Raw genomic sequence first — 20,232 nt, forward strand, 5'->3', positions numbered from 1 at the left:
AGAACACCAAAACTAAACACAAGAGAAGGACTCTCCAGAGGAAAGAGGCCAAAAATAGAAGGAAAAAACCCCTAATCTCACCATTTGTTTTGAAAACACCCAAAATGATTAAAACATATTATAAACTAAAACATATGAACTAATCACTTGCCAAGTTTCATTTTTAAATCAGTGCCGTTTTTTGAGGTTCATAAACTGAGAAAGAGTCTTCAAATATGAACTTGGTTTTTCTTTTCCTGGCCCTCAGTTGGCTTGAAGCATTTGCTGTTAGGCTGTGTCGAGGCAAAGGGTTCCAGCTGGTTAGGAGCATGTGGCACACATCCACTAGAATGTAAGCTCCATGAGATCAGGGCTTTCTTTGTTCATCATTGCATCCCTGATACACAAAAGAGCACCTGGAAGGTTGTCAAGATTCAACAAATATGTGCTAAGTATCCACTGAATGAATAATCTGGGCCTTTGAAGGAATTCTCCAACTTTCTTTTCTTACCCAAGCCACATCTTGCTTTAGGTTTTTACCCTGGGGCAATTTTTGCCCCCACCAGGGGAAATCTGGCAGTGTCTAGAGACATTTGGGTCATCAAGACTGAAGAAGTTGCTATGGGCATTTAGTGGGTAGAGGTCAGAGATGCTGCTATACAACTTACAATGTACAGGACGGTCCTGCCCAACAAAGATTTACCTGGCTCCAAATGTCAACAGGGCCAAGGTTGTAAAATGCTGCTTTAGGCCTTTGTTTCTATTGGGTTGTACCTGGGAGTCCAATCCTCCACATATTTGAGAGGAAGCTGAGTCGTAGAGGAAGAAACCAAAAGAGCTTTCTTGCTTCGTTCTCCTTCCTTCTTCCCAACAGAACTGCCTCCACCCTAAGGGATATTGGGAGACAGCCATTTTGCCTTTTGGTCCCACTTGGTCAATATGCAGTTGTTGGGGGAAATCACCTGAAAAAGTCTGTCTCTACAATGATAATGAATAATTTTTATAGCTTACTGGTAAATTTTCCCTGAGTTTACCTAAGAATATATCCTAATTTCAGTAAAATTAGCTTGTTTACAGTATAGTCACATATCTCTAAGAATAAGGAATACCATCCTCCCCAAATTCCACCAGTTTATCCATGTCTGGTCAGAAGCTATGCACCAGTCTAGCTGTATTCATGAAAAATAAGATCAACTTCACAAATTCCAACAAAACCCAATAACGTGCCTGTAGAAAGACTGGGTTCATAGCATTTCCTCTGCTCCCTTCCTTGCCCTGCATATTAAAATAGTACTATCTGATTCCAGTTTCAATGGGGAAACCTCCATAGTGCCAAAGGAGTGCATGTGCCGATTTCCCCACTATGATGGTTGCTCCAGTAATCTTGGTATTGTGGCATATGTCCCAGTTACCATAGAGACTGCATACACTAACAGTGTAGCATTAAGACTGGTGGGGAAGACACATTTCACAGAAGCTTTTTTGGAGGGATAAAGATAAGACACAAGAAAGAAAGTGAGAGTGCCAATAAAGAGGCACTGAAAAGAGGAGTCCCTGACAATCATAGATTCTAGAAATTCGGGACAACAGAGATTACAACTACTACTCTAAAACCAACATACACTTTCCATTCAAAGGCTGCCTCTGTCAGGAAAATTTCAAGTATGAGGGGAAAGAACAGATACAAAATATTCTAAAATAAAAAGGTAAATAAATGAACCTATCAAGGTATAGAGGTGACAAAAGTGGTATGGCCAGAAAACATATTTAAATAATTCAAGGCAAGGAAAAAAATAAGTAATCTAGGAGCACAATAAAACTGGAAGTTATATTTCCGTAGGATGGCTGACCTACAGGGAGGCTGGCCCTCAGGGAGTAACTTCAGTTCTGAGTGCCACTATTTCTTTCACTGCAAGTGGAAAGAAAAAAAAAAGATTATCTCCCTCTCATTTGTTAACAGAGGTCTTCTTAAATATCCCAATGGTTTGTATTATGACAGATGAATATGATCCATGCCAGTCAAAGAAAATCTGACAAAAACTCAGTGAATATATAAATTAGGGGACATTGCTCATGATGCAAATAGGCTTACTCCATAGTTTCTTAAAATAATGAGAGCTTAGAGTTCACTAGTGGTGTGATCTTATGTATGTTCTTTTTCTCTGCATTCAACTTTGAGGTATCCTGTTGTTACAGAGATCAGGCATGGATGCAAAGTAAAGGGTTCAGGTGTTGAAATGTAGATGTTTTTAAATAAAACGAAGGTTGGGGATAGGATGTGGGCTGGTGTAGGGGAAGCATGGGAGTGTATTTAAGAGGAAATTAGTCTAGGAAAATGTCAGATAAGTGATTAGAAGTTCCTTCAGAGCCGAGATGCCCTTCAAAACATGACTGGATTAAGAAGCTGTGGTCCATATATACAATGGAATATTACTCGGCTATCAGAAAGAACGAATTCTCAACATTTGCTGCAACGTGGACGGCACTGGAGGAGATAATGCTAAGTGAAATAAGTCAAGCAGAGAAAGACAATGATCATATGATTTCTCTCATCTATGGAACATAAGAACTAGGATGATCGGTAGGGGAAGAAAGGGATAAAGAAAAGGGGGGTAATCAGAAGGGGGAATGAAGCATGAGAGACTATGGACTCTGAGAAACAAACTGAGGGCTTCAGAGAGGGGGTGGGGGGAATGGGATAAGCTGGCGATGGGTGGTAGGGAGGGCACATATTGCATGGTGCACTGGTTGTTATACACTACTAATGAATCATCGAACTTTACACCAGAAACCAGGGATGTACTGTATGGTGACTAACAATATAATAAAAAAAAATTAAAAAAAAAAAAAGAAGTTCCTTCATGTCCAGATCACATCTGGCAATGTTTTATTACACATACTTCACACTACTATGTCCACTGCCCACTGGATACCCATGATTCCCAGTTTTAATTATCACCAATATGTTAATATCTCTCAAAACTGTGTCTTGAGCCATTAGTTCTCTCCTGACCTCTAGTGCTCTATATCAAAAGACCTATGGACAATTCCAGTTGGATATCTCAACATGTCCAAAGCTGAATCATCTTCTCCTTCCAAGTTTCTCTTCTTATGTTCCTTATGTGGGCAAATAGCATCACCATTCACCCATCTGCCCAAGCCCCATACCTGGGAACCATCTGTTGCTTTTTCATCACCCCTCAAATAATCACCAGATTTGTAATTCTAATGCAATTTCTTTTAATAACTGAGGGAGGATTTTGTGCATAGAAAGTGATATTTACAGTTAATTGGGTTTAAAACTATTGTGTGTGTGCCTCTCTGTACACATATACATTACTCTATGGGTCTAGTAATTTCAGTATAAAATAAGAAAAAAAAAACTTTCAGGAAGGGTGAGGTCACTAAGTAGAAAATTTAGAACCTCAAACTATTTCAACTGTCAGTCAGGGGGTTGGAAGAATGAGAGTTAGGGCCTACTCTGGGAATACCTTCTGGAATGATTCTAACAAGGTCACCAATGAACATAACTGAATATTTTTGTAGTAACTGTAACAATGAGGGATTCTAAGTCTATATCCTACAAAAGGACTTTTACAACTCATGTCTTCTAAGTTCAAGTTCCACTCTTACCCACTTCTTTCACAATCACTTTCCACTTTATAGCCTGGTAAAGATAGGCAGCATTTTGTTTTCCCCATCAACCAGGTTTCTTCATTCTAGTGACCTTTTACTTATTGATGTTTCTCACATTTCTAGGTCTCTTGTTCCAATTGCACCACATTAGCTCAGGCCTCCGTTATCTGTCACTTGTGATATTGTAACAGTCCATTGTACTATATTCTCTTATGTTTCTGAGCCTTTGCACGTGTGACTACTTGTGTCTAGAATCCTCATATTCCCTGATAAACATTTACCACATGAAAAAAATAATAAGTACTTTAGATGTTGCTGCTTTGGGTGCTAAACAGAAATAGTGGCCTATCTAATATTCTGGATAAACCTGCACAAAGTGCACTTACTTTCAAAATTAATTTTGAAGAGTCTGAAAATTTTGCCATGGAGAATCATGGGGCCCATGCCACAACATTAAGTTTTGCATTTAACAAAAAGACCTGCAAACTCAGGGAAAGAAACACTCATTCTTTCTTCATTCATCCAGCAAATATTTACTGAGCACCTTTATACACTAAGGAATGTTCTAGACACTAGGAGGATTTCTTAAAGTACAAAACAGACAAAAACCCTGAAAATGATACAACAAAACCCTGAAATCATTAGACTTATATTCCATCATAGGGGGAAGTAAATATGTAAATAAAACATATATCTGAAAGGAGTAAGTGCTGTGAAGAGAAATGAAGCAAAGTGGGGGGGAGAGTACAATTTTAAATATGGTAGTTATGAAAGCCTTACTTAGAAATGAAAATTGAGGTGGCTCAGTTGGTTAAGTGTCTGCCTTCAGCTCAGGTCATGTTTCCAGGGTCCTGGGATCTAGCCGGCATAGGGCTCTCTACTCAGCGGGGAGCCTGCTTTTCCCTCTGCCCCTCTCCCCTGTTAATACTCTCTCTCTCTCTCAAATAAATGAACAAATCTTAAAAAAAAAAAAAAGAAATGAAAATTGAGCAAAGACCTGAAGGTGGTGAGCAAACAAGAATCTTCTGGGAAAAGCATTATGGGCAGTGAAAAAAGCTAGTGCAAAGGCCCTGAGGTGAAATCACATACAGTAGGTATGGAAGCCAAAGAGGTCAATGAAGCTTGAGAGGAGTGAGTGAGGGATCAAGTGCTAAAGAAAGACACAGAAGTTAACAGGGGAAACACTATGTAGGGCCTTTTGGAACACCATAAAGACTTTGCCTTTTCCTTTGAGTAGATGGGGACTATTAGAGAGTTCTGAGCAGAGGAGTGAGACAGTCTGACTTATATTACATTACATACATTACAAAGAATCACTCTGGCTACTGTTTTGTGAATACACTGTAAGTGGCAAGGTCAGAAGCAGAGAAGATAATTAGGAGGCTACTCCAATAATCCAGGCAAGAGATGGTAGTAGCTTGAATCGGGATAGTAGCGGTGATGAGGATAAGAAGTGGTAAGATTCTGAATGTATTTTGGAGGTAGAACTGCAAAATTCATTGATAAGTTGAATTTGTGACCGAAATAAAAAGCTGGGAGAGAAATAAACTTTTGACTTGAGCAACTCTGAGGATGGAGGCGCTATTTACTAAGGTGGGGAAAACGATATTCTCTGAATACAATAAGGAATTCCACTGGGGGATTTTGGGTCCCCAGTGTCCTTTAGGCTCACAGTGGAGATGTTGAGTAGGCAGACCTAGACATGTGAACCTGGAACCTGTGAACCTGGAATTCAGGGTAAAGGCCTGGACCAGAGGTGCAAGCTTGAACCATAAGCTGGGGTGTGCTCTGAAGGAAGTGAATGGAGATAAAGAGAAGAGGAGGTTCAAGAATTGAGCTCTAGGACCTCCTGGTGTTTACATGGTACAGAGATAAGAGTACACCAGCAAAGGAGACTGAGGAAGAATGGTCTGGGAGGTGGGGAAAAAAAATCAAGCGAATGTGGGGGGGACTGAAAGCCAACCAAGGAAAGAAAGTGTTTTAATGGTGAAAGAAGAAGGAGCCATGGAAAACAATGCTGGCAGATGGGGAAAGATAAAGACTGAATTAGTTAATGGATTTGGCAACTTGGAAGTTACTGGTGAATCTTAATGGTGGGTGCAGATGCTAATTAGAGAAGGATCAAGAGAGAATTAGGGAGTAGAAGTAGAGACTATTTGTAGTGAGTATAGGCATTTCTTCAGAACCTTGGCTATAGTGGGAATCAAAGAAATGGGTTAGTAGCTGGCAGGGAGTGTGGGGTTAGAAAAGGGTTTTTTTTTAGATTGAGAGAACTTTCAACATGTTTGTATTTGGAAGATAGGGAAAAATTGGTAAAGTAAGAGAAAGACGGGAGATTTTGCAGGAGCACTGTGTACGAGTGTGTGAGCGGGGTGGGACTGACTGAAGGCACAGTGAGGGGTGGGCTGAGACAGGAACACACAGGGTTTATCCATAGTTATAGGGGAGAAGGCAGTGTGTGGGCATGCATGCAGATGGGAGGGTAGGTGTGCTGGAGAGCCAGTGCTCATGCAAATTCTTTTTTGACTGTTTCTATTTTCTCTGTGAAGTAGGAAGGAGGGTCATAAGTTGAGAGTAAGAATAGGGAAGGAGATGTTGGAAGTTTGAGAAAGGGAAAGATATGAAATCCTCTTGTGGAGATATGGGCAAGTGAATGGACAGGGAAGCACAACGTTATTGCAGGGCAGCACTGAGAACCTCTTGGAGTGATCAGGAGTTTACAGTGTGAGTCATCAGTTTACTTGTGTGTTTTTCTCCATCCACAGTCACCTGGCATGCAGGCTACAACAGGCATGGAGTTGCATATAATCATGATGGTTGGGATCTGCCAGGAAAGGTCAGTGAAGCAAAAGACGGTCAAGGAAGATAAGGGTGTGTGAAAGAAAAAGATTAAAATCATTGTCCAAGGAATCAAAACTATATAAGGAAGTGAGAATATGAGGGACTAAGGGTAGAACTGATGAATGAGAGGTCCCAGTAGGTTCTGGAGTTGTTGCAATAAGGGAACTGCAAAAATACAAGGTGGTGGTTGAAGAGTGGGATGCCTGAAATTGAGATTATGGAAAAGTGATTATTTGTAATGACAAGGTCAAAAGTGTAACCATAGAAGTGAATAGCTATGTTAGGCTGGAGGACAGATCATGAGACAGTCAAGGAATTGAGACCCAAGGTTTTGGGAGGATTATATATTTTAACACAGAAATGACCAGTAATCGTGATGAGGGAAAAACAAAAAGACTGCTAGTGAGTCAGTGGCTAAAATCTGTAAGAAACTGGAGGTGGCAACCAAGGCTTAGTGGATGGATCACTGTAAGAAGGAGGGATTATGGGAGCAGGGAGTTTTTCCTCGCTTACTTTCTATCTTCCCAGTTTATATGACTGGCATTAGCAAACTTCTACTCTCCCAACCTGGATAGCTATAATCACCTGTGTAAATCACCCTTTGTAATTTCTCTTCTAATTATATCCAAGTCCTAAGAATTTTCACTTTCAAATATTTACTCTTTTCTCCCCATTTTGGGCCATCACGACTCTTGCCAGTCATGCTCTTTTCTATCACTCAGTTTAATGTTTTTCATGGCACTAATCACTCTCTGAAATTATCTTGTTCATTTATTTGTTTGCTTTTTCCTGGAGGGAGGTTCAATTTTCCTTCATTAGAATGTAAGCTCCATAAGGGGAAGAGCCTTCCCTATTTTGTACTTGAAACGCAATATACCCTGGATAAATGTTTCTAGAATGAATTCATTGGTGGCCCCATCACATTCTGAGGAATCATCATTGTCTCAGTTTCACACACTGGCCCCACTTTACCATCCTACCTGTTTCTCCTTACTCTCCTGCTCAAACCATCCATCTCACTCAGCAGGGGTATGTTACAGCCTTCTACCCCAAACACCCTGTTGATATCCACCCAGACAATTTCATCATGTTTCTCTCTGTTTTTAATGTCAGTTCCACATACACCGATTTTTCAAGTCTCAGCTTGGGTCTCATTTCCTGGATGGCTTTTCCATGATTACTCTAAGGCCGGCTGATTTCTCTCTTCCAGAAAATTCTGCTATGCCTAGTAACATCAGCAGCCTTATCTTTTCTAATTGCTGAAGGTGTGTCAATCTTCTTTTCACTTTGAACATAGGTTCATTTTTGGCTCAGGGGTCCTGACTTACATCTATAGTACACTCCCAAATAACTAACATAATGTAGGACAGATAAGGAACGTTCAAAAAAATACCATAGCTTCATTGGATAGTTTCACTGACTTCTGTCTTCCTCAACAATCTGACAAACTTGACTTCTGTTCCACCTTTTACTTCTGCATTTAGCTAAATCTGACTGTTCTTCCTGCTACATAGATACAGTGTTCAAGACCCGACCCTCCGTCCATCACACAGAATTCTACACCCTTGCATTGCAGTTTCCCTAACTAAATCATTGTCTTTGCCATTATTGTTCCTGGTGCCTCTTGGCAATTTTAGTATATTCAGGACAGAGCTGCCAAGATCATCTTTCTTCTTGGTTGATTCTTTCTTAAAAACAAAAAACAAAAAACAAAACAAAACAAAAAAAACCCTTGCAATTCTTTTTCATCAAACTTTATGTATCCCCTTGGGGTTTATTTTTCCTTGGCTCCATCCTTGGTCTGGTTCTCCTCCACTTTTTCTAACTATGTTCGGTCCCTGCTTTTCACTCGATTGCCCTTTGTCTCATTTGAGGGAATCAGCTTTCACACCTTCCTTCAAACCACCCTGTATATTTAGAATAGTTTCTCAAATAATATGAAATTTATAATATTTATGAATAAATGACACAATGCCAAGATATTCTGTCTCTTCTTTCAAATAACATCTGAAGAGGCACCTGCACCACTGAGTTCTATATTTAAGATATTGAATAAGTATCATTCATCCATCTGTTTTCATTCTGTCTTGCATTTTTCAGGACCTGCTTAAGAGTTGTATTGTGAGGTCTTTGGGGCTAGAGACTGTCTGGCATAGTTCACAAACTGGCCTTTGCTCTGTATATTCATGTTTCTTTGACAAATAATAAATAATAATAATAGCCCACTGTGAATTTTTACATTCCACTCCTAAGTCCCTGGAAAAAGGAAAACTAATAAACAGGGATTATAATAGAAACACTGAGACAAAACTAACCTCTTACCAGGTTTTGCTACAGTAACATAGACTTCTATAGACCAATATTCTAATAAATAATTACCTACTTAAGTCATTTGTAAATTGTTCCTTTGCCAACATTATGTATCATATCAAATGCCTATGTGGTTTATAGGACAGGGAAAAACAAGTAGAACATTACAGCTATGTGGGGGATCAGAGCAAAAGCAGCAAAATAAGAGGTTTACTCTGCTGGGTGCACAGTTTGTAAGAATTAGTCTCACAAGTAGAACTACTTGACAGAAAATGTGCCTGCTCTCCAGCTTCCCCTCTCCCCTCCCCTTCCCTTCAGCACTCCACAGTTCTTTTCAATAATAAAAGACTTCTTCCTTCCTTCCTCCCTCCCTTCCTCCCCCTTCCTTCCTTCCTCTCCTCTCCTCCCTCCCTCCCCCTTCCTTCCTTCCTCCCTTCCTTCCTTTCTTCTTTCCTCCCTCCCTCCCTTCCCTTCATTCCTCCCTCCCTTCCCTTCCCTTCCTTCCCCTCCTTCCCCTCTCCTTCTCTCTCTTGATCTCTTCTTTCTTAAATTTCAGGTGGGAAGTATAGAATTTTGTGTAAAAAATCTGTTTTCCTGTGAATATAACAAATGTTCTGCTTGAAGATGCTCTATTAAAATGGCAGTATGTCTGACAAAAAAAGAGGGGACTCTGCCTAATGGCTGGAGAGCCTCCCTATTTATCTGCAGGTGAGCCACATTTAAACTCCAGTCTACAAGTGAAGACCAAAATGTGCCGATTGCCTTGTTACTGCAGTGGCCACTAGATGGCAGGCCCAAAAATCTGACTGGGGCCTCACAGGAGGGCAATTCTTACGTGAGAAATAGAAAGTTTCTGGCAGTCGGTGTGGTATTGGTTCATCAATAAGCCTCTTCTCTTTGCCAAAACATTGGGTGGATAAGACAATATCCGCATTACTTCACAGGGAAGCGTTTTAACAGCAAGGTCTGTAGGAGCACTGTCATCCTAATACTCACAGACCCAGATGCAGCTGGATCTTGAGACTTCCATCAACAAACACTCTCAGATCTGGTGTTTATAAATGTTAAGCTGCATTTCATTATCTAATGGTCTTTGTAATACCTTGCCATAATCTCAAATGTATAAAAAGTAGTTGTCTAATCTGCCTCTGTAGAAATACATGGAGAAGACTCTCAAAAAGGCTGGGGGGCACATATAGCTGGACTCCGTACCACTTAATGTATATCTATAAGTAGGTCCAATTGAGTATTTTATATCTCTGTATATACCTATCTAGATCTGTACCTCTATCTATATCTCTTTTTTTCTCTAAAGATTTTATTTATTTATTTATTTATTTATTTGAGAGAGAATGAGAATGAGTGGGAGGGAGAGAGAATCTTAAGCAGACTCCATGTTAAGTACAGAGCCACATGTGGGGCTTCATCCCATGACAGTGAGATCATGACCTGAGCGGAAACCAACAGTCGGACACTTAACTGAGCCACCCAGGCATTGCTATGTCTATATTTTCTATACCAGTGGCTGACCATATATTCGCCTTGTTTTGGAAAAAAGAATGTTTATAAATGAGACCTATTATTTAATAGAAAAAAAATAACTAAGCCTCATGACTGAAACTTACATGAGTAAATTTAAGACAAATTCTTTGTTGTACCCAGTATCATTTCCAATTTTTTTTTGCACTGAAAGGCAGTCTTCGAAAAGTGGATCTTATGAGACCATAAAAGAAGTCATTCTGAGGTGAATTATTATGAAGATAGATTGAATCCCTCCCTTCATGATTTTTTTTCTTTATCCCCCTCCTTTTTTTTTTTGGTTAGCAGATTATCCTGATATAAGTGATTTGACTACATGGGCACTGAGCACTTAATTAAAGAACTGACCTTATGATTTTTAAAAGTAAAGAATCACAAATTCTGAGATAATTTATCATTATCACTTAAGAAAATATGTTCTAAAGTCAATTGTATTTTTGTACAAAAGCTGTGACATGCATTCTGATATACATTTAAGCATTGATGCCAATTAAAATTTTATAACAATGTAAGCAACACAAACTCAATTATAGCCATCGAACTCACTCACCACTAACCTCTGGTTCCCTCTTTCCTTTAAAATTTAGGTGAAAGACTAACATTAAACATGCTTATTTCATCTACGCTGGTTCTGTATATTTGCACATGAGACATGAGAAGAGAAGGACATAAACACTGGCCTTCAGATTAAAAAAACAAGATTTTTCCCCCATAAGAAGTAAATATGGACTATCCTGATTACCACAGAAGAGATTTTACATCAGCACTAGCTGACTTCCTTTAGTTTGGCAGTGGAATTTAAAATATGATGACAGAAACAATTTATGATGAAGCTCCATGGTTATTTCTACATAATTGCGGTGATTGGAATTTAACCCTTGCCCCTCCCCTACAAAAATGCTACAGCTTGTACCTACCTCATAGAAAGAGCTCTGGAACAGCAGCTGAGGCCTGGGTTCTACTCTGGTTTCGACAGTGCCTCACAGGGTGAGACCCAGGGGGCATGGCTCTCTGGACTCTTTTTCCTTACCTCTGAAATGAATTTTAAGGAGAAAGCCTATGACTCCTTTCTGCTTTAACATTTAATATCAGTGAAGTAAATTAGTATGCATTGCAGATTTTTCTCTGAAATAGACGAATTCTCTCAGATGAGAGAACGATGCTGTCAAGGAGCTTATATTGAAAGCTAACATGTCCCTACTGCCATTGTGACCCTACCTATGGAGGTGAAGTTGGAACAGCTCGTTCCTTCAACCCTCCCTTTTCCCATTCTGTATCACTTTTCCATGGACTCCCCTATGGCCTGTAGGTCTAAATCCTACCTTAGGACCCTCCCTGAGCCCAGGCACTCACTGGCTAAGATGAAAAAAAGCCCTTTACTTTTCCTCTTGGGCACATAGCTCAACTCCATTTCCCAGCCCTCTGTGCAGATGGTTACAGCCTTGTGACCAAATTCTGGCCAGTGGGATGTCAGCAGACATGACACAAGCTGCTCCTGCCCTGGCCCAAAAAACATTCCTTCGTAATTATTGCTCTTTCTCTTTAACAGTTTTCTGACTGGAAATCGCACACAAGGTGACCTTGGAGGCTATGTGCTGAAGATGACAGAACCTCTGCCAACCTGGATCCTTGGCCAGTCTTTACATGAGCAAAAGAGACACTTCTATTATATTAAGCCACTAAGATTTGGAGGTTTAGGTCTCATAAAAAACAATATTAGCTTAACTAAGTACTCCCCTAAACCAGAGATTGGCTCTCCCTCCAAGATACTTTATTTATGTTTCTTTGACCATGTTTTCACCATGTAATGAATTCTTTACTGGTGTGTAAGATCTTCGAGGACAGTACATGTTTTATTCACTTTCTCACCCTCCATAGAACTCAAGTTGAAAAAACGTTGGATGGAACATAACCGGTTTGGAAATTATAGAAGGTGGTAAAAAAAAAATCCCAGCTTTTTCTCTTGTTCCATTTAGGTAGAAGGTAGGGATGATGGGTTTTTCTGGTGTAGAAATGTTATTACATATCCACAGCCTTTTAATATACTTTGTGGACTACCTTCCTAAGAACTGTGTTCCCCAAATAAAGTGCACATTAAATATTTTGAAAAGTTAAAACAATACCAAAGGGAGGGATAAGTGAAGAGGTAAACTGAGAAATATGAGAACTAAGGGATTACAAAAAAATGTCATGAGTTCTATGGGACATCTACCACCACTACTACTAATGAAATTATCGCTATAAACTATTATTTCAAATAGAGCACTGCACTTTTGGTACCTTATACTCAGTGTCAGTATTAACCTTTTTTGAGCCAAATTCCTTAGACATTTTCTGTTTTATTTTTAGTTGGCCTTACCACAGCCCCTCCCTGCAACACCTCACCCTTGGTTTCCTCAATACTGGCCTCATTTTCCCACTCTCTGTCACTAACAGTCCTCTCTTGTCTTTTCTTTGGCTCCACTTTCTTTCTTTCTTTTTTTTTTTAAAGATTTTATTTATTTATTCAACAGAGATAGAGACAGCCAGAGAGAGAGGGAACACAAGCAGGGGGTAGTGGGAGAGGAAGAAGCAGGCTCATAGCTGAAGAGCCTGATGTGGGGCTCGATCCCAGAACGCCGGGATCACGCGCTGAGCCGAAGGCAGACGCTTAACCGCTGTGCCACCCAGGCGCCCCTGGCTCCACTTTCTTGTCCACTCCTTGAATACTGGAATTTCCTTGTATCCTGCAGTAGGTTTTCTCCTCACAACTTCTAGAATCATGTCATCCAGTCTTATATGGCTTCACCTACCACTTCCTGACAAGTAACTCTTGAATCTTTACCTCTAGCCCAGCATTTTCTCTGGAGCTCCAGATCTGAATTGTCTATGGTTCCTGGATAGTTTGAGAAAATCTAAACATCTTGCAGCAACCTTAAACACAAGTCCCAAATCAAAAGCATTACTTGCTTTTCTTGGCAAACGCTTCTTTCTCCTCCCATGTTACCTCTCTTGGCAGATGACATCAAGTTAGACACTTTAAACTTTCCTTATCCTCCTCTTCTGTCCCTTATCTAAATTAGCTAATTAAGTTCTAAATCCTAATAAGCGTCTTTATAGTTCTTTTGAGACTTTTAGCCTAGGTTTGAAGACTGGAGAGTTGAAGGCCAATTAAAAATAGGACTTCTTTTACCACAGTGTCAGAGACTTAGTACTATAAATTTCTTCACACAAACATATAAAAAAGGCAAGAAGTATGGAATGACAAAAAGAAGATTTTCATACCCTTCCATCACACCTGAGTTACACTATAAACCAGCAGAGAACCATAAGAGTGAACATGCTCACATTCCATTTCTCAAAATTGGGACTGTTTTAAAACAAAATTGAATCAACGAAAGGAAGAATTTTTGCAGAGGTGATGGGATCTGTGCTCATCATCATTCCTTTGGTAACCTTTGCAAAAAAGATTTAAAGGAATGTCTCTAATGGCTTAACCTACAGAACCTCTAGGCCCATGGTTTTCATTCATTCTTGGATCTATAAAGGCTCACATTTATTTTAAGTGTTATGTTTTCCACTGACATTCAAATGAGATTTCCCTTCATCTAATCAGTTGCTTTGATTTCTTGGTCCTAAAATTCATTCTTCAATGTTTTCCACAATTCTTCGACATTAGTAATAACTTCCTATAGCAACTGCAGCCCTTTTTCTTTCCCTGGTGATATATTTATCATCTATTACACAAACCTCCTCTTTGCTTCCTCCCTTTGCACCACCAGCTCTAACATCTTAAATTTTCATTTGACATACTGCTTACCTAAATTATTTCATGTGTGTTCCCATCCATGGAAATTCATTTTTGTGTGACATAAATCCCTACCCTATTCTATTTCACAGTAATAAAACTTTATACTGAATTGCCAAAGAGATAGGTAACCAAGCACGCAGTTTAAATTAAGTGCAAGATACACATGTTTGAATATTCTGCTCTCTGTCTAAGATGTGTAGAGACAGGTCCTGTTTGTGTCTGAGCATTCTGTCATCTGACTCAAACTGTTGTAGTTAAATCATGTAAAAACAGTTTTCTTACTTTGACTCAAAAGTAACTTCTGCTATGGGGAAAAAAAAGCAGCACAGTAAGGAAATAATATGTGTATTAAAAAATATTTTCTAAATAATGATTACAGTTGAATTCAGTCTATGAAAGATGCTCCATGACTCGAGCTCATGCCAGTGAGATTAAAACTCTTCCAGGATTGGCATTCTCATTGATTGTTGGTCTTCAGTACCTTTAATGGTTTCTAGTCCTTGTCCATGCTAACCTTTGCTAGTTGTTGTAGCCATGGTAAATATCCTATTTATTGGATTTTATTAGCATTTCAAATTTTGACATTTGGAAAAGCACAGTCCTCCTTTTTCATCCTGTCATTTTTAATGTATAAGTGTCCAGGCTTTTTCCACTTTCAAGTTTCTTTTTCCTAGCTTCAGAAGATTGTAATTTTGGCAAGTCAGAATTACTTTGTTAGTCTCTGGCCCAGACATTACAATTCCATACAACAACATTTCAGTCAGAGGCATTATTCATGTGATTTAAGCATCAATGTTTACTTCTGCCACAATTATTTGGCATTTTGGGTGAAATAAGTTTTGGTTGAATCACCTATTGAATTATGTTGATTCTCTACCATTTTTGGTGATATGATAGTTATAACTTAGCTAGACATTTACATAACACCTTAAAGTTTTCAAAGTGCTGCCACAGACATAGTTTTGATTTGACTCTCAGTATACATTGTGGCACAATCAAACAGTACACCCATTTTATAGATAAACACAGGAACAGAATATTACTCTGGAGCATGCATGGTAAGTAGCCAAGGCCAGAATGAACTCCTATTCCAGCATTCTTTCCTCTACATCATGTTAATATTGTTTACGTATTTTTGCGTTTCAAATATCCCACCATTAGCCCCTCCTCTGCACTGCACTGATATCATTCCTGTCATATCTACTTGATCTCTTTCTAGATTGTGTCCACCCTTCTGGTTCACACAGCTCTCAAGGACAATGTTTCATCCATGTTTGTACCTTGAAGCCTCTGGTGAGATCCTACTATGTGTTTGCCCAGTGACTCTGGCTATAAGTGTTCATCTTCTCTCAATTATAAACTGCTTTTGACCCATGCTTTTTAAGAATATGTTATAAACGCTCATATTATTTGAGGGGAAGACATTTTATCCACGTCACAAGTAGAAGAGTGGAAAATCAGGACAGTGAACAGCTTATCTGAGAGTATCAAGTGACTCAGTGACAGAGACCTGAAGAAGGAAAAAACAAAGCCAGGGATCCTCATGTCAGGCTGCCTCTGTGCCACACGGTCAGCGGTACTGGAACGCAGCGGCCTGTGAGGGCTGTGTGAGCGGCATGGACAGCGCTGCCACATCCCTTGCGCAGGCTACAATTATTTGAAAGAACTGTGGCAAACTGGACATTTTGTTCCCTTCTACTTTAATCTGTGTTCCTGTAGCCGTGTCTCCACTTCTAAACACTAATCACTTCTCTAGGTGAGCTTAAGTACCTAATTATTAAGAGCCCTCCAAATTTCTAGTGCCATCTTCAATACAGTTAGTGCCCTTTCTGTCCCATTTGCCCCCTGTGCTTGGTACTGAATCAGAACAGCAAATATCCCTAATGAGGAATCATGATACAGGATTAAATTTACAAATTAAGCAATTCCTTTAGTTTTTTTTTTAATGTCAATTCCTTTCATCTTGGAATCCCCACCCTCCATTTGCTTAAAATACATCCCACTGTGAAACTAAAAAAAAAATGATGCTGTTATGACAATTCAAAGAGAAAAACTGAAAGCTAGAAGAGACTCTTGTCACCTGTAAGCTCTGGCATATAGCATCAGATAACCTAGGCTCCCAGGGAATGGTAGGACAATACATTAGCAGATTTAACATTAATCTCCAGAATCCCAGATTTATTTCCTGTCCAGGTTAAGTGCTCTTTTGATTATTATAGCAAAAAATAATACAAAAAATCGATTACAACCATTAATGGAGGCTTAAAATATTAACTTCCATAGCTTTAACCCAATATCTATAATTAAATGCAAAAAAGCTAAGTTAATGCAACGTGAAGGTTGAGCTTCTAATTGCACAAAAGTCATGAAATTTAAAATTAAGGTTTCTAGTGCCACTCTCTGTCAGTTCTACAACATTCCTCACATGATTTTTTACAATGTATGTTTAACTAAAATGTGTCAGTGATGGAGTTCCTTGGAAAGAATATAAAACACAATAGATTAGGATTGTAGATGTCTGCTTAGAGTTTTATGTAACCAATGACACTGGGAAAGTGCAATTATTTTTAAATTATGATGCCCCATTTGAGTGATTACCATACTCCTGTTTAGGAATTTACCAATTTCCCTTATAAATCCTTTAACGTTCACTTCTGATTACAAACTAGGCATCCCTGGGAGAAGGAAAAAGAATTTATATTTAAAAAAGCAAAGAAAACAACCTGTCGGCTGTGATAGTACATGTGGGCCAGTTCTTTCAACACATGACAAGAGGTATTCATGGGGGACTATTACTCAAGAAGAATAAGTAACTCAGACTATTGAGGTTTATGGGTACATCTAATAGAATAAGCCAAGGCTCTAGAGATGGGTAGATGGGGATTCAAATCCTTCTAATGCTACTTACCAGCCAAGGCGACTTTGAGCAAGTTACAAGAGTAATCATACCCACTGTGTAGGATGGTTATGAAGATGAAATGAAGTAATACATGTGAGACAGGCTTTGCAAAGTTCTCTTGGAGTTTATAGCACCATATGACTATTACCATTAAAGAATGAATAACCATAATTTAACTATCATGTAGCTATCCACAGGTACTTCTGAAACCCAAAGCAATGATCATTGAAAATTCATTTTATTAAAAGGTACACAGAATTTTTTCATAATAGTTTCCTAAGGTTACGTGTGTGCCTAAGGCTTATTATTGCCTGTCCAGATATGTTCAATACATAATGCATGGAGGTGCATCAGCTACTTCCGAAGGCAGGTGAATGAAATGAATTCTTGAATATTGGGCTGCCATGTCCAACATTTTCTTCAAATTTTAGGTAGCATATTTGTCTAAACAGAGAATATGCTGGGGAAATTCTAGTCCAACATGCAATTTCGACAGAAAGTTATAAATCATAAATATAAGGGCTTACAGCTAAAGTGCCACCTCAACCAAAACAATAATAAAAACTCCTAAGTGCATTCTGGCAGGAATAAATACAAGCAGCCAAGCCTGTTGTGGACGATGCAGAGCCCACGAAGGTAACCAAGTGAGTAAACAGCTAAGGCAGGATTATCCTCATCTGGGAGGAATCCATTCCAGACAGGAATTAAGGGGGAGGGGGTTCAGGAGGGAGAAAGGAGGTTGGGGGAAGGGCTTTTGCATCTGAAAGCAGCTAAGCTATCCCGTGGAATGAAAAGGAAATTTGTTTTCCCTGTCAACAGTAATCTTGTTTGAGGTCTAGCAGACTGGTACACAAAAGATACATGTGTTCCACCTACTTGGTTTTTCTCCTTTGGCAGTGAGGTACACAGGCAGGGTTCAGGTGAATCAGACCCACTCAGAATAACACAGCCAAATTCCCTTCCAAACGTATAAATACTGATTCCTCAATAGCTTTATTCAATAGACAGATAACTTATTGCTTAGTTCCTGGCACATTCACAGCCAGGATTTGCTCCTGGGTACAGTGCAAAAAAAAAAGGGTGGGGGGTGCTTAAATGAAAGGCAGAGATATCTATACTGAAACCATGAATCACTACTGATAACAATGACTGAAACCAAAAAATCTCACACACATTTAATACCCGGAAAAACATAAATAATCAATAATTTCTGAGTCCTATTGGCTTTTCCTATCTTAAATAAATGGTGTAGAGGAGATTTTGAACAGAGGAACAGGGGGAAGAATTGGATCGGTGAGGTCAGCATCACGTATCATCTCTTGACTACCTATAATATAGACCAAGGTGCCTACTTTCTTGACACTTCATTTTCTAAACAACATGTAGTGAATTACTATAAAACCTTTAGGTGATATAAATTCTATTAGAAAATGGGCTGTTTCCAGAATAAAAAGGACTACAGCTATCTACACCCAAAGACTTATATTTCCCAAGCTTTTTAACAACATCTGCATTTATTTATAATAAACAGTTTACACGTTTAAGACCAAGAAAAAAAGGTAAGGTTTCAATGGTCATAAAAACAAAAATGAAAGTAACAACTATTTTCTAAGAAAGGAAAGAGTTCTCTTTTTATAATAGCTTAACTCAAAAGTCTTTTGAAGTCTTCTTCTTTAAAGATTTTCATGCAAAATTTACTTTTGAGAGCAAGTATGAAAAGTCTCAGAAAATAGATATTGTTAATTTAAACACTTTCCGGGGCGCCTGGGTGGCACAGCGGTTAAGCGTCTGCCTTCGGCTCAGGGCGTGATCCCGGCGTTATGGGATCGAGCCCCACATCAGGCGTCTCTGCTATGAGCCTGCTTCTTCCTCTCCCACTCCCCCTGCTTGTGTTCCCTCTCTCGCTGGCTGTCTCTATCTCTGTCGAATAAATAAATAGAATCTTTAAAAAAAAATTTAAACACTTCCCTCCTCGCTCTAGGAAACCTTACAAAACTAAATGACAAACAAATTAGAAGCGATTCATTCATTCATTCATTCATTCATTCATTCATTCATTCAGCAACTGTTCATTGAGCACCTACTATGTCTGGCACCAGGCAAGGCAGTGAACAAGAAGGTCCAGGTTTCCGCTTTCACACAGAGTATACGATACAATCATCTCCTACCATCACTGAGGGAAGACCAGCCATAGTTAGGCTTATTGAGTTTGGTGATAGAGATAAATGAAGTTCAAAACAGTAAGCATTTATGTTTCATCTCATTAAAGAATTTTTGAAATAATAGTTTACTTACATCATTTTAAGTGTTTGTTTACAAATTATCTTCTTACTATTAAGAAGATAATTCTTACTAAGAGTAAGAATTATCTTCTTACTATTCTGAGCATTAATGAATAGAGCCATTTTTGAAATAATGAAAGCAAATCAATTAAAAAAAAACAATGATTTTGGGGGAAGAAATCTACTTTATAAAAAAGGCACATTACCTAAGGCCAATAAAATTATATGATGTGCTCTTAAAAACTAGATTTTCAAATGTGAAGGGTATCTTCCAGCTATGTTAAAAACTGTGACTCATTCATTCAGTCTGTGTTTACTTAGTATCTAGAACATGGGAGATAGTATCTCTAGGAGCTAATTTTATCCAACCATAAATTTAGAAGAACTACTACCTATTTCATGCGGCTATCATGAAGAAATCCTGTCCGAAAACTAAAATGAAATGGCTCATGAAGTTGATGCATATATTAAAATAAAAGAATTCTGCTCACACCTGTTCTTTCTCCTTGGGATGGCATTATCCATAAGTGTCCCTGTATACAAAGGAGGGTAAACCGATTTTGGATTATACTCCTTGCTAGGCTAGTCAAAAAGCAATAGGAATTCTGTTGTTACTGGATGGTCTGGATGCCACAGAAGAACAACTTATGGCCTTCTGTATGTAACCAAAAGGGCTGCTAGTATCTTTAAACTATTCAGAATAGAAGCCACTTATAAAAGCTCTTTTCAGGCTAATTTGGAAATTTTCCTCAGGACGTTAAGTCTCCTACATAAACTACCACTTGCATACCACTTTATAGCTTGTAAAATGCTTTCACGTTCATTTGTTGTTTAATTGGAAGGCAGGAGTGTGGGGATTCAGAGCACTAGCATTGGCACCAGAGAGATCAGGGTATTTATCAAAGACACCTACATACTTGTATACCGTGTGTAAGCCATTGGACCGCTTTAAGCCC

The 20,232-nt window shown here is 38.9% G+C and overlaps 1 protein-coding gene across 29 annotated transcripts in view; it reads right to left on the bottom strand.

Annotated features, from left to right (window-relative positions):
* Positions 1–20,232, bottom strand: part of ZBTB20 (zinc finger and BTB domain containing 20) — a 761,796-nt gene that overhangs the window by 184,088 nt on the left and 557,476 nt on the right. For 2 of the 29 annotated variants that reach the window (XM_034658351.1, XM_034658934.1), the window contains one exon: positions 11,223–11,337. The exons of the other annotated variants lie outside the window; for them this stretch is intronic. The gene's annotated coding sequence lies outside the window, so the exon portion shown is untranslated. The remainder of the gene's footprint in view (positions 1–11,222; positions 11,338–20,232) is intronic. 29 annotated transcript variants of the gene reach the window in all.

The sequence above is a fragment of the Ailuropoda melanoleuca genome, chromosome 1, assembly GCF_002007445.2.
Source record: "Ailuropoda melanoleuca isolate Jingjing chromosome 1, ASM200744v2, whole genome shotgun sequence".
Lineage (NCBI taxonomy): Eukaryota > Metazoa > Chordata > Mammalia > Carnivora > Ursidae > Ailuropoda > Ailuropoda melanoleuca.